This window comes from Balaenoptera borealis (assembly GCF_965194805.1).
Source record: "Balaenoptera borealis genome assembly, chromosome: 16".
Lineage (NCBI taxonomy): Eukaryota > Metazoa > Chordata > Mammalia > Artiodactyla > Balaenopteridae > Balaenoptera > Balaenoptera borealis.
In genome coordinates, this window is record NC_138872.1 from 13,783,354 (window position 1) to 13,809,089 (window position 25,736).

At 43.2% G+C, this 25,736-nt stretch overlaps 1 long non-coding RNA gene across 1 annotated transcript in view; it reads left to right on the top strand.

The window, feature by feature from the left end:
• The window catches only part of LOC309613800, a 76,769-nt gene extending 51,530 nt beyond the window's left edge, over positions 1-25,239 (top strand). Inside the window, exon 2 of the long non-coding RNA XR_014235896.1 lies at positions 24,792-25,239. This is a non-coding gene — a long non-coding RNA (uncharacterized lncRNA). The remainder of the gene's footprint in view (positions 1-24,791) is intronic.
• Positions 25,240-25,736: the final 497 nt, after the last annotated feature.

A 25,736-nucleotide genomic window follows, 5' to 3' on the forward strand; every position in this document is an offset into this window, starting at 1 on the left:
CTGTACATTGCAACATTACTCTGCCAGGAGCAAGAAGGATTTGATTTTTCCACAGAAAAGTGGTACTTATTGTAGCAGAAATCATCCTGTGGCGATTTTGTAACATTTACCTAATATTTTGGGAAACTATTTTATGCTTTTCCGAGCATAAAATAGCATCCATTTTCCTATTTGATCCCTACCACAAACAGGGCAGGAATCTCTGACCTTGTGTGATACTCTTTTACCTCAGCTCTAGGCAATACCACTGTCCTAGTGACCAGGGCATTTGGGTATTAAACCAAAATCGGTGAGCACCTTATATGATTAAGAATCCCCCCACCATGGTGATCATTTTGTAATATACAGAAATATCAAATCATTCTGTTGTACACTTGGAACTAAGAGCGTTGTAGGTCAATTATACTTCAATTTTGTTTTTTTACAGAATCCCCACCCTCGTAGTACCCTGGTTTTACTTCAAAGTGTCCATAGTTTGGAAGAAAAGTCAATCAGCTACCCAGACCTCAATTCCTCCCCTGACCAACAAGTGTCTCCCTTCTGGCCAAAGCTTGTTCTGATTTCTTGGTACTAATTGGCTTTGCTCTCTGACTCCTGACCTTTGGAACCCTTTAGAATACTCTTTGGAAGGAGTGCACCGGTGAACAGGCTTTCTGGGGTAAGGGACAGGGGGAACAGCCTGATTTATAGCATTTGCCAATTCCCGTGGTGTAAATACTTTTGCCATTACTGAGGGCAGGGGAGAGCAAGCTCTCTTCTTATAAGGACACTAATTCCATCATGAGGACCCCACCCTCGTGACCTCATCTAAACCTATTACCTCTCAAAGGCCTCATCCCCAGTGCCATCACATTGGGGGTTAGGGCTTCAACATATGAATTTGGGGGAGGAGGGGAAGACACAATTCAGTCCGTATGACAACCCCTCTCTAAGATGTTCAGAAGAAGTGTGGTTTATGGGTTGGGGCACCAGGGACAAGGGGGCCCCTCGCCTTCTGCTGGTCTTTAGCTGAGGATGGATGGGTATCCTCCGAAGAGTACTGGTTGGGTCCCATCCCAGGACTTTCTCCTGGCATCTGCTGCCCAGGTCTAGGCTGTGGGCTCAGTCCAGTGCTGGAGACCTCCCTAAGTTTCTACTGCAGCCTCCCCCCCAGGCCCTGCTGAGGCTGCCCATCCCCACGGCCTAACTACAGGGTCACCTCCAGCCAAGCCATAATCTACCCCATAACAGGTAGCACGCAGGAATGTCTTGGGAGTGCCTGGTGTCTGCCTGTCCACGCCTCCGTGCTGTCTTTCATCAGCAGAGGCAGCTTTACAGAGCTCCCTCCACTCAGAGTCCAAATCAGGCGAAGGCCCTCCTCCGCTGCATTCCCTGAGTCTCACGCCATCTCGCCTCCAGGCTTTCAGCTCTCTGTCTATTCCCCCATCACAGCCCACTAAGCCAGAAAACTGGGCCTTCAGGCTTCCTCTTCCCCTCTCTTAATTGTCTTCAAGCTTTTTGGTCACTCTTTTCTCAAGGCATTTTCAAAAATTATGCAGATACTTGGCACATTAAAAAAAAAAAATCAGACTTCCCTGGTGGCGCAGTGGTTAAGAATCCATCTGCCAATGCAGAGGACACGGGTTCGATCCCTGGCCCAGGAAGATCCACATGCCACGGAGCAACTAAGCCCGTGCGCCACAACTACTGAGCCTGCGCTCTAGAGCCCACGAGCCACAACTACTGAGCCTGCGTGCCACAACTACTGAAGCCCACACGCTCCACAACGAGAAGCCACTTCAATGAGAAGCCCGTGCACCACAACGAAGAGTAGCCCCCATTCACTGCAACTAGAGAAAGCCTGCGTGCAGCAATGAAGACCCAATACAGCCAAAAATAAATAAAAATTTAAAAAGAAAAATCAGTACACCTGAAACTAATATTATAAATCAACTATACTTCAATTACAAAATCAAATTGCTAAAATAGCTGAAAAGGATGTAATGTTTGCATACCATAAGTATTGCCATCTTTTTTTAAAAAATAAGTTTATTTATTTATTTATTTATTTATGGCTGCATTGGATCTTCGTTGCTGCACACAGGCTTTCTCTAGTTGCAGCGAGAGGGGGCTACTCTTCATTGCAGTGCGTGGGCTTCTCATTGCGGTGGCTTCTCTTGTTGTGGAGCACAGGCTCTAGGGCGCGCAGGCTTCAGTAGTTCTGGCAAATGGGCTCAGTAGTTGTGGCGCACAGGCTTAGTTGCTCCGCGGCATGTGGGATCTTCCCGGACCAGGGCTCAAACCTGTGTCCCCTGCATTGACAGGCAGATTCTTAACCACTGCACCACCAGCGAAGTCCAAGTATTGCCATCTTGAGACAGTTTCATCACCCTGTAATTATCCCTAAAGCATATCAATACCATAATAATTTGATTTCCACCATCATCCATTAAAAAGAAGCCACAAGGGCTTCCCTGGTGGCGCAGTGGTTGAGAGTCTGCCTGCCAATGCAGGGGACATGGGTTCGAGCCCTGGTCCGGGAAGATCCCACATGCCACGGAGCAACTGGGCCCGTTAGCCACAATTGCTGAGCCTGCGCGTCTGGAGCCTGTGCTCCGCAACAAGAGAGGTCGCGATAGTGAGAGGCCCGCGCACCACGATGAAGAGTGGCCCCCACTTGCCGCAACTAGAGAAAGCCCTCGCACAGAAATGAAGACCCAACACAGCCATAAAAATAAATAAAATTTAAAAAAAAAAAAAAAAAAAAAGAAGCCACGAACAACAGAATGGAAATTTTACTTCACCCACTGTGGTTCTTTAATTTGCATTCCACTCCCTCCACAAAATTTTATCCTAATGTATTGATATTATGTTTTTGCTTTTTTTAAATTTATTTTTGGCCGCACAGGGTTGGAGGGTGGCATGCGGACTTCCCCAACCAGGGGTCGAACCCACGCCCTCTGCATTGGATTGGAAGCACAAAGTCCCAACCAATGGACCACCAGGGAAGTCCTGTTTTTGCTTTAGAGTCTCTCTCTCTCTCTCTTTTTTTTTTTTTTTGGCCACCCTGCGGCATGTGGGATCTTAGTTCCCCAACCAGGGATCAAACTCATGCCCCCTGCAGTGGAAGCATGGAATCTTAACCACTGGACAGCTGGGGAAGCCCTTAGAGTCTTTTATTGATCACTCTTCTGTCCTTGGAAATAATGTGCTTAAGGATTGAAATTAATTTTTTAAAATTTCCTGTGATCATAAAGGGTTCACATTTAGATGTTTTTAAATTTTTGTTCTAAAGCAACTATACTCCAATAAAAATTAATTACAAATAAAATAAAATTTAAAAAATAAAAATAGGGCTTCCCTGGTGGCACAGCGGTTGAGAATCTGCCTGCCAATGCAGGGAACACGGGTTCGAGCCCTGGTCTGGGAAGATCCCACATGCCACGGAGCAACTAGGCCCGTGAGCCACAACTACTGAGCCTGCGCGTCTGGAGCCCGTGCTCCGCAACAAGAGAGGCCGCGACAGTGAGAGGCCCGCGCACCGCGATGAAGAATGGCCCCCGCTTGCCGCAACTGGAGAAAGCCCTCGCACAGAAACGAAGACCCAACACAGCTAAAAATAAATAAATAAATAAATAAATAAATTTATAAAAAATAATAATAAATAAATAAATAAAACAGATAAACAAGGTTCTACTGTTTAGAAAAAATAATAATAAATTTTTGTTGTGGATTGATTAAACGATAATAATGGTCACCAATATTTCAAGGTGCCCTTTGGCATGGTGCCCTGGAAGTTTTTACATCTTGGGACAATGAACCATAATAAAAGTCAGAAATGAGAAGTGTGACTTTCCTTTGTAAAGGGAAAGAAAGGTTATTGTGCAGGGGCAGCAGGAAAAAAACAACTGGAGAGAAAGGTACAAAGGGAAGCTGAGGAGCTGTAAACGGATTCCCTTAAACTCTCTTCAGGACTCTTTTCCACAAGGGCTCCCAGCCTCAGGCATGATCCTGCTTTCAAAGGACGAAGGCTTTCTACACCTTGCAAGGGACCCTGTGACCTCACTCTCCAGGCCAGGCTCTGGATCTTGGGCCCATGGAGTGTCTAGTCCTAGGACCCAGGTATTTCTACACATTGGTTTAATATCCTCCAAACACACACACACATACAGAGTTACACTTGCACATGCATAACATATTTCAAAAGAACACACAGAAAAAGCAGGGAATGACTCTGGTCAGAGCATCTAGGACTTTTATTTTTTAATTATATAACTTTTTGTTGCAGTTTGAATAGTTTTCATATATATGCACACCTTTTCCAGGGATAAATTAAAAGAAAAGCAAGCTTATAGACATATCATGCAAAGAAAATGTGAGCTTCCTTTTCTGTTTTGCTTTCATACTAAGGTAATATACTCACAGCGTGACAGTTAATTTTAACTGTCAACTTGCCCAGGCCATGGGGTACCCAGATATTTGGTCGAACAGTATTCCATGTGTTTCTGTGAGGGTGTTTTGAGATGAGGTTAACATTTAAATTGGTAGACTGAGTAAAGCAGATTGCCTGCCCTTCAAAGTGTGGGTGGGCCTCACCCAATCAGTTGAAGGTCTGAACAGAACAAAAGGCTGACTTTCTCTCGAGTAGGAGAGAATTCTGCCTGACAGCCTTCAAACTGTGACATCAGCTCTGCCTGGTTCTGCAACAACCTGCTGGCCTTTCGACTTGAACTGGGACATCAACTGCAGATTTTGGACTTGCCAGCCTCCATAATCATTCCTTATTTAAAAATATAAGGACTTCCCTGGTGGTCCAGTGGGTAAGACTCTGTGCTCCCAATGCAGGGGGCCTGGGTTCAGTCCCTGGTTGGGGAACTAGTTCCCACATGCATGCCACAACTAAAGATCCTGCGTGCCACAAAAAAGATCTCGTGTACCACAATGAAGACCCAGCATAGGGCTTCCCTCGTGGCACAGTGGTTGAGAATCTGCCTGCCAATGCAGGGGACGTGGGTTCGAGCCCTGGTCTGGGAAGATCCCACATGCTGCGGAGCGACTAGGCCCGTGAGCCACAATTACTGAGCCTGCGCGTCTGGAGCCTGTGCTCCGCAACAAGAGAGGCCGCGATAGTGAGAGGCCTGCGCACCGTGATGAAGAGTGGTCCCCGCTTGCCACAACTAGAGAAAGCCCTCGCACAGAAACGAAGACCCAACACAGCCATAAATAAATAAATAAATAAATATTTTTAAAAAAATAGTAAGAGAATATTATAAAAAAAAAAAGACCCAGCATAGCCAAAATAAATAAATATATTTTATATATCTATCTCCTCTTTTTTTATATATATTTTTTATTTTTTTGGCTGTGCCACACGGCTTGCAGGATCTTAGTTCCCTGACCAGGGACTGAACCTGATCCCTCAGCAGTGAAAGCATAGAGTCTCAACCACTGTACCACCAGAGAACTCCCTATATATATCTTCTATTGGTCTGTTTCTTTGGAAAAGCCTGACAAAAACAGATATTTTTTCTTTACATTAAAAAATATATATTCTTTTGTTTATTTCCTCTCTCTCCCCAACTTTGAGATGTAATTTACATACAATAAAATGTTAAGTGTACAGTTATATGAGTTTGTGCACCTGTATCCCAAGTGTGTAACTACCACCACTATCCATAAAATATTTTTTTCATTTGCATATATTTTTAAAAAATCAAGCAGAGCTATGTATCAGTTTTGACTCATTTTGGCTATGAGTGACAAACGATACAAAATAACAATGGCCTAAATAACAGAGGAAGCAGTGAACTGATACTGGGGACAGTCACAATGCCCACCCTGGAGGGTTGATGTTTCAAACAAAAAAGCTAATCACTCAGTCCACCTGCTCCTAAAGCTCATTTTGGCAAAGTTTTCTCATCTTAGGAGCTTGGGTATTTAATTGGCTTAAAGTATAATCAATTTCATCAGGCTCTAGAGAAGACGTCCTATGATGATCCTGAAGCACACTTACTGTGTGACAGTGAGCACAGCTATTTTAAGGGCCTTTGACTTTGGAACGTCCAACCTCATGTCTTATGAGAGATTTTCAAATGTACCCACATTTTGCATTAATTTATTTTGTTGTAGAAAATTTTGACATTATTTTGTAATTTAAATGACTAGATTATTATTCATTGAATTTGCTGCGGGCTGCAGCTTCTTGGCAGTCACCAGGCAACACTTTGCATTCTTGCAAAGTGAGGTAATCTAACCAACAAATTGCTTTCCATATATAGGGGCATTTTTATGAAGACTGAGTTTCACAGTTAATAATGCTGCTAGGGGCTTTCCTGGTGGCGCAGTGGTTAAGAATCTGCCTGCCAATGCAGGGCACACGGGTTCGAGCCCTGATCTGGGAAGATCCCACATGCCGCGGAGCAACTGGGCCCGTGAGCCACAACTACTGAGCCTGCGCGTCTGGAGCCTGTGCTCCGCAACAGGAGAGGCCGCGACAGTGAGAGGCCCGCGCACCGCGATGAAGAGTGTCCCCTGCTCGCCGCAACTGGAGAAAGCCCTCGCACAGAAACAAAGACCCAACACAGCCAAAAAAAATTAAATAAATAAATAAATAATTTTTAAAAATAATGCTGCTGTAAAATTCTGGTTTGCAGTCATACTAATTCTTATTTTATGTTTTTCTTTTTTGTAGTTTAAAGTTAATACATTTCTTTTTTTTTTTTTTTTTTTGGCCACACCATTCAGCTTATGGAATTTTAGTTCCCCGACCAGGGATCGATCCTGGGACCTGGGCAGTGAGAGTATGGAGTCCTAACCACTGGACCGCCAGTGAATTCCCCCGTCATTTTTTTTTTAAGATCTCAAACAGGGTCAGAAAAGACTGTAGTACATGTATTAGCAATGCACTTGGTTGCAAGTAACAGGTAGCCCAACATACAGTGGCTTAAACAAAAGAGGGTTTATTTTTCTCCCGAGAAATTAGGAGAAGGCAGTCCAAGGCTGGTATAGCGACTCAGTGAGGCTATCAATGTCTCATCTCAGGTCCCTGCTTTCCTGCTGCACCATCTTTAACATGTTGGCTTTCATATTCTGGCTTGCAAGGTGGCCATGCACCTCTGGTCATCACATCCACATTCCAGACAAGAACAATGGGGAAGGAAAGAAGGCCACAATAGTTGCACTGTCCCTATTTATGTTGAGGGAAGGCCACAATAGTTGCATTTGTCCCTATTTATGTTGAGGGTTCTCCAGAACCCCTCAGCAGGCTTCCTTGTATAGAGACACACCTAGCTTTAAGGAGAGAAGGGGCTGGAAAATGTCATTCTCAGCCTTCTGGCCTCTAGGCAAGGGAGAAGAGTTTTGAGCATGGATGTTGGGAGAGCAGCCCACCTATAGTGGCTGCCACAGAAGCTATGGGAGTGATGGCACAAAACAACCTGAATGGCTAAGTTCAGCGCCAGAAAAGGATGGCAGCTTTTCTAACTAATGAGCAACTTGTTCTCATTCAAATTCTCAGCCTCTTAGAGAATGGTTTCTGAAACTGAAATACCCAATAACTTTCTATTTTATGATTCAACATTAATATTCAAACTCGGTGGTTCTCAAACTTACGTGTGGATCGGAACACAGACTGCCGGGCCCACCCAGTAGACTGAGGGTGGGGCCTGAGAATATGCATTTCTAACAAGTTTCCAGGTGCTGCTGCTGATCTCAGAACCACATTTTGAAAGCCACAATTTTGGGGAGGGAGGGAGACGCAAGAGGGAAGAGATATGGGGACATATGTATATGTATAGCTGATTCACTTTGTTACAAAGCAGAAACTAACACACCATTGTAAAGCAATTATACTCCAATAAAGATGTCAAAAAAAAAAAAAAGAAAGCCACAATTTTTGCCAATCCCTTATTTCAACAGACATTTGTGCCATTTTCAATCTTTTGCCTCTTGTACCAAGCTACAAAGAATAACCCTGTTGTCATGGTGGAAAGTGGGGGAAGGGTGTTGCTGGCAGAGGGAACAATATGTATAAAGGACCCGCCATGGACAACTGTCGTTTTTGCCTGCCAGCAGCCATGTTCATTCTTTGGGTAACATCACCTTGGTTTCCATTTGGGGAATTCCCTGACTGCAGTGCTTGAGTTTCAGGTGGGGCAGATTTCTCCTCCAGTTCTGGTGGGGAGGGTGGGCGGTCCGAGACCCTGGGTTGGCTAATCAGTGTATCCTGATACCTAGTTCTCAGCAAATCATCACAGCGATTGGTTCAGGGATATCACTTGACCCTGACTGATTCAGTAAGTGTTATCCACAGGCTCTTTTCTAGAGCCACTGGGAGGAAGTGAAAGTACCACTCTTTCCACTAGGGTGGCTAATTAGGATGCAAACTGAGTCTTCACATCCCTTTGGGAGAGACTGAGAATGAAGATAATACAGTAGAGACCAGAGGCCACCAATGGGGATGAGGCGTCCACCCTTCATTCCAACCTTCTCTGGGGCTTTTCCATCGCATGAGTCAATACACTCCTTTGGGCATAAGCCAGTTTGGGTTTCTGTCCCTTGCAACTGAAAGAATTCTGACCAACCCAGGACAAACCCGGAAAGGGCTTGGTGCAAATTTGAGGAAGTGAAAGACAGCACAGAGACCAAGGGGCAGAGCACCAGCAGAGTGGCTGAGGGCTGGGTCACAGAGGCCTTGCAGGCTACAATATACATTTTGCATTTTTAACTCACTGAATTGGGAAGCCACCAGATGATCTGAAGCACGAGAGTCATATGAACATGGCTTCTTCAGGGACTGAGGGCATTGAAACATGCGGTTATTATTTTCTCAGAGCCAACAAATATTCTAGGTTTCAACATGATGAATTGAAATTCTACTTTTTTTTTTTCTTTTTCTTTAGGCTGCGCCAGGTCTTAGCTGCGGCACTCGGGATCTTCGTTGCGGCATGCGGCATCTTTCAGTTGCAGCATGCGAACTCTTAGTTGCAGCATGCATGTGGAATCTAGTTCCCCGACCAGGGTTCAAAGCCGGGCCCCCTGCATTGGGAGCTCGGAGGCTTACCCACTGGACCACGAGGGAAGTCCCTTGAAATTCTACTTTTAAGGGCACTGACTGCTAGGATTTTTGTGTCCAAACACCTGCAGTGATCTCTTTGGATATGAGCCATTGGAAAAAGGGCAGGATAATACAAAAATGTTTCAGGGATAATAGCTACAGGAACAAACTGATCTCATTCTTGTCTTAAAAAAAAAAAAAAAAAGGAAGGAAGGAACTGTGTCTGTGTGTGTGTGTCTGCATTGATTGTATTGACTGGAAGTACCACACCAAACTGATAACTCCTGCAATGGAGGAGTGGGGTTTCTTTATACATTTCTGTATTTAATTTTATCTTTACAACAAGCATGTATAACTTTAATAAAGCAGGGATATTCTAACTGCTGGGAAATAATTATGTCAATATCTATTAAAATTTTTAAAACACATATCCTTTTCCTTTTAGCCAGCATCTCCACAGTGGGGACTCCATCTTATGGACCAGGGGTTAGCAAACTTTCTCTGCAAAGAGCCAGAGAGTGAATATTTTAGGCTTTGTGGCCCATCCAGTTTCTGTCTCAATGACTCAGCTCTGCCGGGGTACCGGGAAAGCAGCTATAGAAATTATGTAAATAAATGAGTTTGGCTGCACTCCAATAAAAAACTTCATTTACAAAAATAGGTGCTGGGCTTGATTTGGTCTGTGAAACTTGGTTTGCTGACCCCTGCTCTAGAAAAAGAACATATACAAATATAGGTACCAGGATGTTTATTGCAGAATGTTTGAAGCAAAAAAGGAGGGGGGGAAGGAAAAAAAAAAAAAAGGAAAAATACCTGATAACATAAACATGCATCATTAGTTCATTAGTGGAATGGTTGATAAATTTCGATATGTTTATAGGATGGAATTTTATGCAAATGTTCAAAAGAACCAGTGCGATCTGCACCTGCTGACCTGGATGAACGTCCATAAGGCTTTAAGTGAACAAAGAAATTTGCAGAATAACATAAATAATATGTATAGTAGCTTTTCACTAACCTGTGAGCAACTAGTAACATTGCAGGGCCTCCCACTGTGGGTGGAATGCACTGCCCAGTCCCAAAGCTGAGCTTGGCCACGTGACTTGCTTTGACCAATGGAATGTTAGCAAATGTCCTGCGAGCAGAGCCTTCCATGAGTTTGACTTGGCCTCAGGAGCTCCCGTGGGTGCCTGAAAAAGAACATGTCTCAAGTAGCGACTGCTCCAAAGAGGATGAGGAACACGTGGGGCCGACTCAGCCCAGCACACCTTCAGCCTGCAGCAGAACTGGCCAGCTGAGCCCAGCCAAGGCCTGCAGACCCATGAGCATAACAGTAAAGGCTTGTTAGTCAGGCTTCCCTGGTGGCGCAGTGGTTAAGAATCCGCCTGCCAACGCAGCGGACACGGGTTCGAGCCCTAGTCCGGGAAGATCCCACCTGCCACGGAGCACCTAGGCCCGTGTGCTACAACTACTGAGCCTGTGCGCCTAGAGCCCGTGCTCCACAACAAGAGAAGCCACCGCAATGAGAAGCCCGCGCACCTCAGCGAAGAGTAGCCCCCGCTCGCCGCAACCAGAGAAAAAACTGTGCACAGCAATGAAGACCCAATGCAGCCAAAAATTAATTAATTAATTTAATTAAATAAATTTTTTTTAAAAAGGCTTATTAGTCTAAGGTTTTGAGGACATTTCTTATTCAGCATTAAGCCTGCAAATGTGAACTAATACGATGGACAGATGTCATTGGACATTGGATGGACATATGTTGTTTTTGCCACTCCAGCATCTAGTCACTCTTATTCTTATAGCCACACCCTGATTTTCCTCTAAGGAACCACCCCTTTCCCACTCTCAGTCCACATGGATTGCACGGGGTGGTTTAACTGCCTGGGCTAAAGGGCAGACATGTGAGCAAGCACTATGCCTGAGCTGGCTCCAACAGGCTCACAAGAGCTGCTGGTGAAATTACAAAAGTTTTGTAAGCTAGCTGACATCACGGTGGTACCTTGAATTGGCTATGGTAGGAGTATTTACACCACAGGACTTGGCAAACACTACAAATCAAACTGTTTGTTTTCCCCAAAAGCCAGTTGTTAGACATTTATCAGCACACCACTGCATGTGACGACTCAGGTTTGGATAATCAGAGGGCCACAGCTTCCCAGCCATAGAGCGCATGTAACTCAAGTCAGGCCAGGAAAGTCAGCTCAGGTGTTAGAAAAGAGGCTTTCTCTTCTGGGGTTCCTGGACCAGGAGGACTGAGCCTGGGGCTGCCAGGAGCCCTCTGTGGAGCATAAAGCCAACACAGTGTGAGAAGAGCTGAAAGGTAGTGAGAACCCAAGTTCTGTTGGCATGATTCGAGGTCCTTGATCCAGCACTGCCTGAAACTGGAATTCCCCCCATATTTCCAGTTCCACAAGCCGACATATGTATTCTCTTTATATCCGATGCTCTCAGTGCCCCACGCCAAATCCTCTGAGGTGAGCTACAACTATGGTGGACAGCACTGGCTTGCTCTCAGCCTCCCACTTCACACACCTGGGTCTCCCAGCCTGAGGACTGTCCTCAGCACAGGCTGCAGGGCAGCCCAGAAAAAGTGCCAGGGACTTGATGCCACCAGGGGTCATCCTCAACTGATGGGATACAGGAGTCAGTGGGTAAGTACCCCAGCTTCTCAGTCCCTTAGAGGGACAATTCTCAGGAGGTTAGGGTTTTTGTTTTTTTGGTTTTTTCTACTTGCATCAAAAAAGGAATCTAAGCAATACACCCATCTTGCCATACCTTCTGCAGTTCAGGGTTTTTTTAGACTGGATGAGCTGCCCTAACCCAGATACATACCAGGTTTTATGACTCAGATCTTAGTAAAACTAAGCTTTTGCATTCCACAAAACCCCAGGGCATCGTGCAAGAAACGTCCAACCTGGGGAGGATACTCTGACCGTGGTTGATTTGCCCAGGAACAAATTCAGGCTGAAAATAGCAAACTAAAGTTAGCTGAGATGTTCTGCCTCCTTCAGAAACATCCTGTCCAGAGGAGAGGATATTTAAGGAGAGAGGAAGCAGCACAAGTTCACCTCAGCCAAGGGACAGAGGAAGAACATCCCACACACAAAGTGTGGTCTGATCTGTGTTCCAAAGACAGGGCGGGTGGGACAAACAACCATGAAACACCTACTGGATGCCTGGGTTTTGTAGATTTTTCTCTTCAACCTTCTCCTTACATTTATAATTTTCCTTTTGCTTATTTTTCTCTCCTTTCATTTTCACTTTGAGGCAGCCCCCTTTACGGAAACTAAGCCTCAGAGGTTTAAGCCCCTTGACTAAGGAGTGGCAGAGCTTAGATTTGAACCTGAGCCCCCTTTCCACCAGGTTGACAGGCATGTAGTGGGTGACTAATAAATACTATATATAAATAAATGAAGGGGCTTCCCTGGTGGTGCAGTGGTTAAGAATCCACCTGCCAATGCAGGGGACACGGGTTCCAGCCGTGGCCTGGGAAGATCCCAGGTGCCGTGGAGCAACTAATCCCGTGCGCCACAACTACTGAGCCTGCGCTCTAGAGCCTGCGAGCCACAGCTACTAAGCCCACGAGCCTAGAGCCCGTGCTCGGCAACAAGAGAAGCCACAACAATGAGAAGCCTGCGCACTGCAACGAAGAGTAGCCCCCACTCGCTGCAACTAGAGAAAGCCCGTGCACTGCAACAAAGAATAGTCCCCACTCGCCGCAACTAGAGAAAGCCCGTGCACAGCAACAAAGACCCAACACAGCCAAAAATAAAAACAAATAAATTTTTTAAAATAAAAATAAATAAATAAGTGAAGAAAGTTCCAATGTGTAGAAATCTACAAGAATTCTCGACCACTTGGAATTCATCTCAACTCCCATCTACAGCAAAAAGATAGTAATGTTTAATATAGCAACATTGAGAATCAGATACTGTGTTTATACCCATTTTACAGAGGAGGAAACCGAGATTCAGGAAAGTTAATTCCCGCACTAGTCCAAAGGCATGGCAATGTTTCATTTTTGTTTTTGTTTTGGCCACACAGCATGTGGGATTTTAGTTCCCCAACCAGGGACCGAACCCACACCCCTTGCAGTGGAAGCGTGGAGCTTAACCACTGGACTGCCAGGGAAGTCCTGGCATGGCAATGTTTTGTCTTGTTCATGACTCCACACCTTGAGCCTGGAGGTACTCAGTAAATAGTTCTGCATGTTTGATCAAATTTCTCCAAGGTCATCCAACCAGTAGGTAATAGAGATATAATATGAACCTAGTTCTTTCTGATTTCACTGCAGGCTATGAATCACTAAGCAATAACAAAATGATTATGGAGCTAATCTAGGTAAACTGATCAGATCTTAGAAGCACAGTTGGTCAGAGCATTTTGCTACAATGATTTGGGGTTTACATGAGTCAGGAGTCTCGTTTGTAAGAAATATAAGCCCAGCCTAAAAAAGCTTAAACCAGAAGTTGGTGGGATAGCAGATGTAGGTGAATCCAGAGGCTCAAAGTTGTCAGTATTCAGTTTCTCTATCAGCTCTTGGGTCTTTCTCCCCATGCTGGCTTCACTCTCCCGAAGCGCTTTCTGCACGCTGCTTCCAGGATTATCTCCCACCAGCACAGCGACCCCGATGGAAAGAGAAAACCCTTGTTGTTGTCGTTGTTGTCATTTGGTCGCACCGTGTGACTTGCAGGATCTTAGTTCCCCGACCAGGGATCGAACCCGGGCCCCCTGCATGGAAGCACGGAGTCCTAACCACTGGACCACCAGGGACGTCCCAAGAGAGAACCCTTTTGACAATAGTTCCAAGAAAAGTTCTGAGGAGGGCTCTCACTGGCCCAGCCTGAATCATTCCAAGCCAATCACTTTGGCCAGTAAGATGTGATGCTCTTATCCATCAGGCCTGGGTCACGTGCTCACTCCTGAATCCTGGGGACAGAAGGAATCTTCCCAAACCACAACGACAAAGAGTGGAGAAAGGCTGGTTCCCCAGCAGAAAACTGGGGTGCTGTTGCCAGGGGAGGACAAAAGGGACGCTGGGCAGGCAAAATGAGCAAACAAGGATTTGGCAGCTTCTTGCCAGCTGGCTTCTGAATTATTGTTACTGGTCACAAAAATGTCTGTAAGAAGAAACTGTCAGTGAGACCAGTGCAGAGCTATCCTTTCCACTGAAAGAATTAATAAATTCCTTGAAAGTAAGTCCTGGAGAGCCTAGGAGCCATTTTACAGATGAGAAAACTGAGGCCCAACATCCTTGCTTAAATGCCACCTTCTCAGAGAGGTCATCTTCATCACTTTATTTAATATAGTTCCCACACGCCAGTCCACCCCTGTCTGCCCCTCATCTGCTTTGTCTCCATGGCACTCACCGCTGTTAAAAGATAACTCTGAAGAGGTAAAATCATGACATTCATTCAAAAATATCAAGCAAATACCTGTGAAAGATTTTATTGAACTCATGCGTTAATGAAAGAATCAGAAAGATGTTAATACTGAATCAAAGGAGAAACCAAAGACAAATTATATTTAGGCAGTCAAGAATGCTGGGGTTTCCCTGGTGGCACAGTGGTTAAGAGTCCGCCTGCCAATGCAGGGGACACAGGTTCGAGCCCTGGTCCAGGAAGATCCCACATGCCGCAGAGCGGCAGAGCCCGTGCGCCACAACTACCAAGCCTGTGATCTAGAGCCCGTGCTCCGCAACAGGAGGAGCCACGGCAATGAGAAGCCCGTACACCGCAAAGAAGAGTAGCCCCCGCTCGCCGCAACTAGAGAAAGCCCGTGTGCAGCAACGAAGACCCAACACAGCCAAAAATAAATAAATAAATAAATAAATTTATTTAAAAAAAAAAAAGAATGCTGAAATGAAACTGCTAGTAGATGCAAAACAGGTCAATGTCCATGGGTCACATGTCATGGTGGAAACCATCTCTTCCATAGGGTGGAAATCAATTGAATTTCCATTGGACAAAGTTCACTTGCATCTCTACAGGCAAAAATCATTTTCATTGTTATCAGTTTTGTACAAATTATAGCATTGCAAAATAGCTAAAGACAAAGAAAGGCACAGAATCCTGTAGAATCAGATAACCTGAAAGGGTTCCCTAAACAATATCTAGCATTCCAAAGAACAATCAGTATTTTTTTTTTTTTAATATTTCAAAGTCCTTTACTATTTTTCCTGACACCACTAATATTATTTTATGGATTTTTTTTTTTTTTTTTGGCCACGCCACGCAGCATGTGGGATCCTAGTTTCCCTACCAGGGATCGAACCCATGGCCCCTGCAGTAGAAGCACGGAGTCTTAACCCCTCCAGGGAAGTCCTAGTTTATGGATTTATTTGCTTGTCTTTTGTGTAGAGTATGAGCTTCATGAAGGTAGACATACTGTCTCACTGGTTCACCACTGGATCCCTGGTACCTAGAACAGCACCTGATAAATAACAGAATATTAATAATAATAAATAAATTATAAATAATAGTTCAAAGAACAAATGCCTTGAAAACCAAGTCCCTTTACAGTTCATGCAAGCTTCCTTCCACTTCATTAATCTGTGTCCAGCTTTTTTTTTTTTTTTTTTTTTGGTTGTGCCACGCAGCTTGCAGGATCTCAGTTCCCTTACCAGGGACTGAGCCCGGGGCCTTGGCAGTGAAAGCACAGAGTCCTAACCACTGGACTGCCAGGGAATTCCCCAGTTCTTTTTTAAATGGAAGTAATTTCCTTCTCCACACTTCACTAGCATATCCTCTCTTCTTGTCTACTTTCAAGACATAAACTGGAAACTCAAGGAAATTGAAGGAATGTTCAGTTTGCAACTCTTTCCGTTGCAAATAACAGAAACTCAGCTCAAACTGGCTTAAGCATAAAAGAGTTCTTCGACTTATCCTTGGGTAGTCCAGCTGGAGGACTGACTTCAGGTATAGCTGGATCCAGGAGCTCAGACAATGTCATTAGGAGTATGTCTTCTCCATCCCTTATCCCTATTTCCTTTGTTTTGACTCGTACTCAGAGACACTCAGGGGCCCCTTGGAGCTCCAACTTTATATTCAGTTTGGTAACCCCTGTAAATGGAAGCTTAGCGCTAATGGCTCTGGCAAAAGCCCAGGACTGAATCTCAACGGCTCTGATAGGTTCAATTCTCGTCATGGGTTCACTGCTTGAACTGATCACGGTGGTCAGGATGTCAGAATGTTCTGACTGACCAGGCCTCATCAAATGCCCGCTCCTAGAGCCAAAGCATGGGGTCAGCTCCTCCTACTTGCATGGATTGAGAGTGAAGAGGAGGTGATTTTCCCAGAGGAAAATCAGGGTGCTGCTGATACGACATAATTGTATTGCAGATGCTGTTTACTCAAATTTTAGAATCAGTGGCCATCACGACATAATCTTCTTGAGCACACTGCTAGGTGTAAGCTGGCCACTATTTCTGGTACCAGGAGAAAGAATTTGATTTTCTAGATTTCACTAACATAACCCCTCAGCTCTGCCCCTCCATACTCAAACACACACACACACACATACACGCACACACCATAAAGCAGAAGCTGGAATTTCAGGAAAATGGAATGCATATTAATACTGTCACACCCTGCAAAGGGTTGAATAGTATCTCCCCAAAATTAATATCCGCCCAGAACCTCAGAATGTGACCTTCTTTGGAAATAGGGTCTTTGCTGAGGTAATCAACTTACCCCTCTAAGTTTTCAGCTGGAGTCCCTGTAACAGACAGATCAACAAGAGAAAAACATAAAAATGTACTGAACAGAAGTTTTATGAGACACAAAAGCCTTTATAAGGAAGTGAAGACCCAAACAAACAGTTAAACTTGAGTGTTTTTCTACCAGGTAGAAAACTGGGGGAAACAGTACAGCCTGTTTGTTCAGATTGCTCCATCTTCAGAGATAAGGATGCTCCTTTCCTCCAGGTAGAGGGAGAGTACCTCTCACATGAGAGTCTCATGACCTGCTTCAGGGACGGTCAGAGAGTCCTTCCTGCTCCTGCTCTTTCTCAAACTCCTACAGTTTAAAATATTCAATATGCCTAAGTGCCATATTTGGGGGGTAGTGTATCATTAAGATGAGGTCATAGTGGATTGGAGTGGGCCCAAACCCAATGACTGGTTTCCTAACAAGAGGAGAGACACAGACCCACAGAGAAGAAGGCCGTGGCATGAGGGAGGCAGAGATTGAAGTGATGGAGCTACAAGCCAAGGAACGCCAAGGATGGCTGACAACTACCAAAAGCTAGGAGAGAGGCATGAAATGGACTCCCCCTCAGAGCCTCCAGAAGGAACCAAACCTGCAACACCTTAATTTTGGACTTCTAGCCTCCAGAAGTGTGAGAAGCTAAATTTCTGTCATTGTAAGCTACCAAGTTTGTGGTAGGTCCTTGTTATAGCAGCCACGGGAAACTGATACACACCTGTTACAATTTCTAAAGAGGGAGCAATGAATTCAGACCCATTTTTGAGTTCATGAAAATACATTTTCTTCTGAAAGTGTTACTGAATTGGTTTTTGGACTATCAATTCAAACTGAAGTTGAGTCAAGATCAATCACATTTTGGTTTTGTTTTTGTTTTGTTTTTGTTTTTGTTTTTGGCCACAACTTGCAGCTTGCAGGATCTTAGTTCCCCCACCAGGATTGAACCCGTGCCCCCTGCAGTGGAAGCGTGGAGTCCTCACCTCTGGACTGCCAGGGAATTCCCCAGTCACATTTTTTTAATGCCTATCTTGAAGGCATCTTATCCTTTTTTTTTCTTTTAATTTTAATTTTTTTTGAAGTGTAGTTGATGGAAGTTCCCTGGCGGTCCAGTGGTTAGAACTCCGTGCTTTCACTGCCATGGCCTGGGTTCAATCCCTGGTCCAGGAACTAAGATCCTGCAAGTCTCGAGGCGCAGCCAAAAAAAGTGTAGTTGATTTACAATGTTGTGTTAGTTTCTGGTACACAGCAAAGTGATTCAGTTATATATATACTTATAATACATATATATAATATTCTTTTCCAGATTTTTTCATTATAGCTTATTATGAGATATTGACTACAGTTCCCTGTGCTATACAGTAGGACCTTGTTGTTCATCTATTTTGTATATAATAGTTTATATCTGCTAATCCCAAATGCCTAATTTATCCCTCCCCTGTCTTTCCCCTTTGGTAACCATATATTTGTTTTGTATGTCTGTGAGTCTGTTTCTGTTTTGTAAATAAGTTCATTTGTATCATATTCTAGATTCCTCATCTATGTGATATCATATGATATTCGTTTTTCTCTGTCTGACTTACTTCACTTAGTAGGAGGCATCTTATCTTTTTTTTAAATTAATTTTTATTCGAGTATAGTTGCTTTACAATGTTGTGTTAGCTTCTACTGCACAGCAAAATGAATCAGCCATACATATACATATATCCCCTCCCTTTTGTTTTTTATAAGTTTTTTCTTTTAATTAATTTATTTATTTTTGGCTGTATTGGGTCTTCGTTGCTGCGCGCGGGCTTTCTCTAGTTGCAGCGAGCAGGGGCTACTCTTCATTGCAGTGCACCAGCTTCTCCTTGCAGTGGCTTCTCTTGTTGCGGAGCACGGGCTCTAGGCACGCGGACTTCAGTAGTTGTGGCACGTGAGCTCAGTAGTTGTGGCTCACGGGCTCTAGAGTGCAGGCTCAGTAGTTGTGGTGCACGGGCTTAGTTGCTCCGCGGCATGTGGAATCTTCCCAGACCAGGGCTCAAACCCGTGTACTCTGCATTGGCAGGCTGATTCTTAACCACTGCGCCACCAGGGAAGCCCATCCCCTCCCTTTTGGATTTCCCTCCCATTTAGGTTACCACAGTGCACTAAGTAGAGTTCCCTGTGATATACAGTATGTTCCCATCAGTTGTCTATTTTATACATAGTATCAATAGTGTATATGTGTCGGGACTTCCCTGGTGGCACAGTGGTTGGGAATCCGCCTGCCAATGCAGGGGACACAGGTTCCAGCCCTGGTCCGGGAAGATCCTATATGCCACGGAGCAACTAAGCTTGTGCACCACAACTACTGAGCCTACGCTCTAGAGCCCACGAGCCACAACTACTGAGCCTGACCGCCTAGAGCCCGTGCTCCACACCAAGAGAAGCCACCATAATGAGAAGCCCGCACACCGCAACGAAGAGTAGACCCCGCTTGCTGCAACTAGAGAAAGCCCGCGCGCAGCAACAAAGACTCAACACAGCCAAAAATAAAATAAATAAATTTATTTTTTTTTTAATTCTAAAAAAAAAAAAAGTGTATATGTGTCGATCCCAGTCTCCCAATTCCTCCCACCCCACCCCTTTCCCCCTTGGTATCCATACATTTGTTCTCTCTGTCTGTGTCTCTATTTCTGCTTGGCAAATAAGGTCATCTATACCAATTTTCTAGATTCCACATATATGCGTTAATATACGATATTTAGGAGGCATCTTATCTTAATCAGCCATTACCACTGCAGTTCTCATTGTGGCCCAAGTGACAAGCTTTTGAGTACAGATTCTGCCCCTCTCCTCCGCTCTCTTTGTTGTGGTTAGAAATATTAGTTATAAAATTGAATCTATCCTACAATGAGAATTATGCATTACATATTCATTTGGGCCGGGTGCGGACACAGGACAATGGAAATAAAATATACAATCGAGACGTGGTTGAGAGGTGGTCAGCCGCATGGTAAGAGCAAAGCTCTGGAGTCAGACATATCGTGCCCAAATCACAGAGTCACAGTGGAACTTAACTTCTCTGAGCGTCAGCCTCGCCCACTGTGATGTCAGGGTTTTACTCCTGCTTCTCAGCATGAGGTTTAAATGAGCTGCTATATGAAACGCCCTCAGCATAGAACCTGGCATGTAAAAAGTGATTGATATATTTTGGCTTTAAACTTTTTGCATTTAATTTTTTTTCATAGAAAATACATTCATAAGGTTCAAAAAGCAGAATGATATAGAAAGGCATACCTTGAAAAAACTGACTTCCACCCATCCCTGTTCACCTAGTTCCTCTCTCTCCCCCTTACCATTGATAAACACTTTTGTTAGTTTCTTGTGAACACTTCCTGTATTTCTTTAAGCAAACATAAATATTTAGTCCCCTTGTACAAAAGGTGGCATCCTGTACAGACTTTTTCTGCACTCTGCTTTTTTCTCTTAACATCATATCTTGAAGATCATTCAATATCAATAAAAAGAGAGCTTCCTCGGTTTTTTCTTTATCACTACATACTATTCCATGTGTGGCTATGTCATTCCCTATAGATGGAAACTTTGGTTGTTTCCACTCCTGCAATGACTAATAATACTGCAATGAAAACTTTGTACTCACTTTCTTCTGTATGTATGCAGGTGTAATATAAATATTTGAAAGTGAAATTGCTAGGTCAAAGGGTAAATGCCAGTGTACTTTTAATACAGATTGGTAAATTATCCCCATAGAAGTTGTATCACTTTGTACTATCAATGTATGCCAGTGTCTTTTTTCCTGTAGCCTCACCCACACAGTATGTGTGACAGTTCTTATTTTAATTACTGCTGTTCAATGCTGTTTGTGCAAAAAACTTTTTTGCCATATTTTTTCTGTAGATACAAGCATAGTCATCTCCAACTTTATTTCAAGAAGTCACCTCAGAACAAGAATTTGGAAATTAAAAATACGGTTACTGAAAACAATTTTCTATCTGTGTGTACGCTGCAAAATAGAATAAACATGCCGAACGCCAAATTAGTGTTTAGAAATATTAGGGACTTCCCTGGTGGTCCAGTGGTTAAGAATCTGCCTTCCGGGCTTCCCTGGTGGTGCAGGGGTTAAGAATCTGCCTGCCAATACAGGGGACAAGGGTTCGAGCTCTAGTCTGGGAAGATCCCACATGCCGCGGAGCAACGAAGCCTGTGCATCACAACTACTGAGCCCGAGATCTAGAGCCAGCGAGCCACAACTACTGAAGCCCATGTGCCACAACTACTGAAGCCCACTCACCTAGAGCCCGTGCTCCACAACAAGAGAAGCCACCGCAATGAGAAGCCCACGCACCTCAACAAAGAGTAGCTCCCGCTCGCTGCAACTAGAGAAAGCCTGCATGCAGCAATGAAGATCCAACACAGCCAAAAAATAAATAACTAAAATAAAATAAAAAATAAATTAATTAAAAAAAAAAAAACTAACCTGCCTTCCAATGCAGCAGCCACAGGTTTGACCCCTGGTCAGGGAACTAAGATCCCACATGCTACAGGGCAACTAAGCCTGCATGCCGCAACTACTGAGCCTGCATGTCACAACTACAGAGAGAAGCCTGCGCACTGCAATGAAAGATCCCGAGTGCTGCAACTAAGACCTGATGCAGCCAAAAATAAAATAAATAAATAAATAAATAAATATCTAAAAAAAAAAAATCAGGGCAAGGAAATCCTTCAGAATACAGAGCTCAAGTTTTTAAGAAAGAAAGTGCTTTAAACCTGTATTTCCATATCCAACAAGCATAACCCTGCTAAAAAAAGTGAATTCAAGATATACACCAGAGGGACTTCCCTGGTGGTCCAGTGGTTAAGACTTCACCTTCCAATGCAGGGGGTGCAGTTTTGATCCCTGGTTTGGGAGCTAAGACCCCACATGCCTCACTGCCAAAAAACCAAAACATAAAACAGAAGCAATATTGTAACAAATTCAATAAAGACTTTTAAAATGGTCCACATCAAAAAAATCTTCAAAAAAAAAAAAAAGATATACACCAGAAAATTGAAAGTGGAAACCAAAACAAGCAGAAGACACGGTACGCAAGAGTTGGTAGAATTAACCTAAGAATGCATGACACATGGGCACCAGGCCCAGGAAGACATAAGAACAAGAAATTAGAACATGAAGTCAACAGGCTCTATGAAAAATGCCATCAAGAAGAAAGATTTTTTTCATACAAATTATATTATTAAAGACCTAGATCTTCTAAAAGCAAAAAGTAAAGAAATGCATCTCTTCTTTCAACAAGTTTAATGCCTTGTTAGTGAAGGCAGAAATACTCACAGTAGGAATTTGGTGTGAGGAATTGTTACACAGATGATGGAAGATCTGAGAAGCCAAAAGGAAACCAAGAGACGGCCAGGGATTAGGGACAGGACTAAGCAGTGATGTACTAGTAAGTGGTCAACAACTGGCTCCTGGCAGGAAGCCCTGATATGTCTTGTTTTCCAATTTGGGATGTAAATACCATGGCCAATTTCAAGCTGCAAACATGAGGTCACTGAGCATGGAGTTGGGAAGAGATGTGTACGATCAGTTTCTGTGAGCTGGTGCACCGCAGCTCCAGCACACCATTGGTGGAAAGGTACCACCACACTTTGAGACAATGGGATAAGATGTTACGGGAGCCCTGGGACCAGGGCCATGTGGTAGAAGATGGTACCATAGAGGAAGTTCCATTTCCCTTTATGTCGGTCCAATAACGTTGTTCTGCGGTGGAAAATATTTACATAATCATATTCATATAGACATTGTTTACTAAAGTTTAAGAATCAATAACCATCACAACATAATCTTATTAAGCACCCTATTATGTGCTGGGCAGGCAAGTATCCTAGGTACTGGGGAGACAGGCGTGAATAAAATAAAGTGCTTAACATACCACAGTTTGTTTATTCACTCACCAACTGATGGACATTTGGGTTGTTTCTTGGTTTTCGCTACAATGGAAAGAATTGCTCTGAACATTGTTGCCCAAGCCTGTGTGGACATATGCACTCATTTATCTTGGGTACATATTTAGGAGTGGAATTGCTCTGTTATATGTTAGATGTATGTTTAACTTGATAAGAAATCAACAAAGAGTTTTCCAAAGTTGTTTTACCATTTATACCCCCATCACAATATAGGAGGATTTTACTCACTCTGCATCCTCACCATTGCTTGTTATTGTCAATTGTTTTCTGTCTGTTCATTTGTTAGTTTTGTTTTAAAGTCATCAGGTTTATTGAGGTCCAATTTACATACAGTAAAACTCACCCTTTTTAGTTTCGTGAGTTTTGACAAATGTATATGGTCACGTAACCACCATCACAATCAAGACACAGAATATCTAAATAGGACTGCTAAGTCATATGGTATCTATACGTTTAACTTTATAAGAAAATGCCGAACTCTTTTCTAAAGTGACTGTACCATTTTGCATTCCCATCAGCAATGAATGAGAGTTCCAGCTGCTCCATATCCTTGACACCTCTTGGTACTGTCTGTTTTGCTTTTTTTTTAAGTCATTCTAATAGGAATGTAATGATATTTATGTTTTTAGTTTGCATTTCTCTGAAGATCAATGATGTTGAGTATTTTTCCATGTACTTATTGGACATACATATTTTTTTTTTTCTGCGAAGTGTCTGTTCAAACCTTTTATCCAGTATTTTTTTTTTTTTTTTTTTTTGGCTGCACCATGCAACTTGCAGGATCTGAGTTCCCCAACCAGGGATTGAATCCAGGCCACATCAGTGAAAGCACCACGTCCTAACCACTGGACTGACAGGGAATTCACATTTTATCCAGTATTTTTGTTGGGTCATCTTCGTTTTATTCAACTGTAAGAGTTCTTTATATATTCTAGATACAATTCCTTTATCAAATCTATGTATTACGAATATTTTCTCTAAGTCTGTGGCTTTCCTTTTCCTTTTCTTTCTTTTTTCCCTGAAGTGATTTAATTTTGTTCTCTAGTCGTCTTGACAACAATATAATTTATAATATTCTATGTACTTGAGAATCCTAAAGTTTTGCAATCAAGCAATATGATACTTACTAAACTTTTTTAATTGGCATAAAATTCACATTACATAAATTCACCATTTTAACCATTTTAAAGTATACAATTCAGTGGCCTTTTTGTTTTCTTAACAGTGAATTATAAAGAGCAGAATTTTCTTAATTTCGATAAAGTCCAATTCATAAATTTTTCCTTTTAAGGTTAGTGCTTATGATGTCCTGTCTAAGAAATCTTTGTCCATTCCAAGTGGGTCCTACATTTTCTTCTAGGAGCTTCTTATTTTTGCTTTTATGTTTAGGCCTATGATCTATCTCAAACATTTTTCATGTATGGTGCGAGGTACGAATCGAGTTCATTTCTTTTCAGTATGAATGTCCAATTGTTCCAGCAACATTTATTGAAAAACAAAATTCTTTTTTCCCCCACTGAGTTACCTTGGTGCTTTTGTTGAAAATAAGTTTGTCATGTATGTGTCAGTCTAAACTGCCCTCTCTATTCTCTTTCATTGGTCTGTCCAGACTTTTTTTACCTTTTGAAACATGCAAATTGGCTCAGTGTTCTCTGTCATGCAAACAAATAGGACTTGTTCCTACAACAAGTATTTTCTGAGCCTAGTCTGTGCCAGTCCCTGGGAATATAACGTTGCTCAAGACCCAATGCCTTCTTTTTCCTCATGACACGTGGGATACTGAACATCTGCTGGTTTTGCCTGCTCAGAATCCTCTCCCCTCCTTCAAGCGACAGCTTCCCAATGCTCCACTGGAGAGCTCCTGCCCGTCCACTCTCATCCCATGTGATTCAGATGAGTCTGACCTCAACATCCGCTTCCTAAGGTGGACATACGACCCAGGCTTGGCCAGTGAGCATCAGCACTGGGACATTTTTCTAGAACAACTGGGAAGATTCTTTCCTCTGTGGGTTCTAAAGTTGAGCAGCTGAAGGGGGCCACTATTGCCTGAAATTGATGTCAATGTGGAGGGCGTCGGAGTTTATAGCTAGAGACAGATAGATACCCAGCATTTTTTTTTTTTAAACATCTTTATTGAAGTATAATTGCCTTACAATGGTGTGTTAGCTTCTGCTTTATAACAAAGTGAATCAGTTATACATATACAATATGTTCCCATTTCTCTTCCCTCTTGCATCTCCCTCCCTCCCACCCTCCCCATCCCACCCCTCTAGGTGGTCACAAAGCACCGAGCTGATCTCCCTGTGCTATGCGGCTGCTTCCCACTAGTTATCTATTTTACATTTGGTAGTGTATATATGTCCATGACACTCTCTTACCCTGTCACATCTCACCCCACCCCCTCCCCATATCCTCAAGTCCATTCTCTAGTAGGTCTGTGTCTTTATTCCCGTCTTGCCACTAGGTTCTTCATGGCCTTTTTTTTTTTTTTTTTTTTCCTTAGATTCCGTATATATGTGTTAGCATACTGTATTTGTTTTTCTCTTTCTGACTTACTTCACTCTGTATGACAGACTCTAACTCCATCCACCTCATTACAAATACCTCCATTTCATTTCTTTTTATGGCTGAGTAATATTCCATTGTATATATGTGCCACATCTTCTTTATCCATTCATCTGTCGATGGACATTTAGGTTGCTTCCATGTCCTGGCTATTGTAAATAGAGCTGCAATGAACATTTTGGTACATGACTCTTTTTGACCTATGGTTTTCTCAGGGTATATGCCCAGTAGTGGGATTGCTGGGTCGTATGGTAGTTCTATTTTTAGTTTTTTAAGGAACCTCCATACTGTTCTCCATAGTGGCTGTATCAATTTACATTCCCACCAACAGTGCAAGAGTGTTCCCTTTCCTCCACACCCTCTCCAGCATTTACTGTTTCTAGATTTTTTGATGATGGCCATTCTGACCGGTGTGAGATGATATCTCATTGTAGTTTTGATTTGCATTTCTCTAATGATTAATGATGTTGAGCATTCTTTCATGTGTC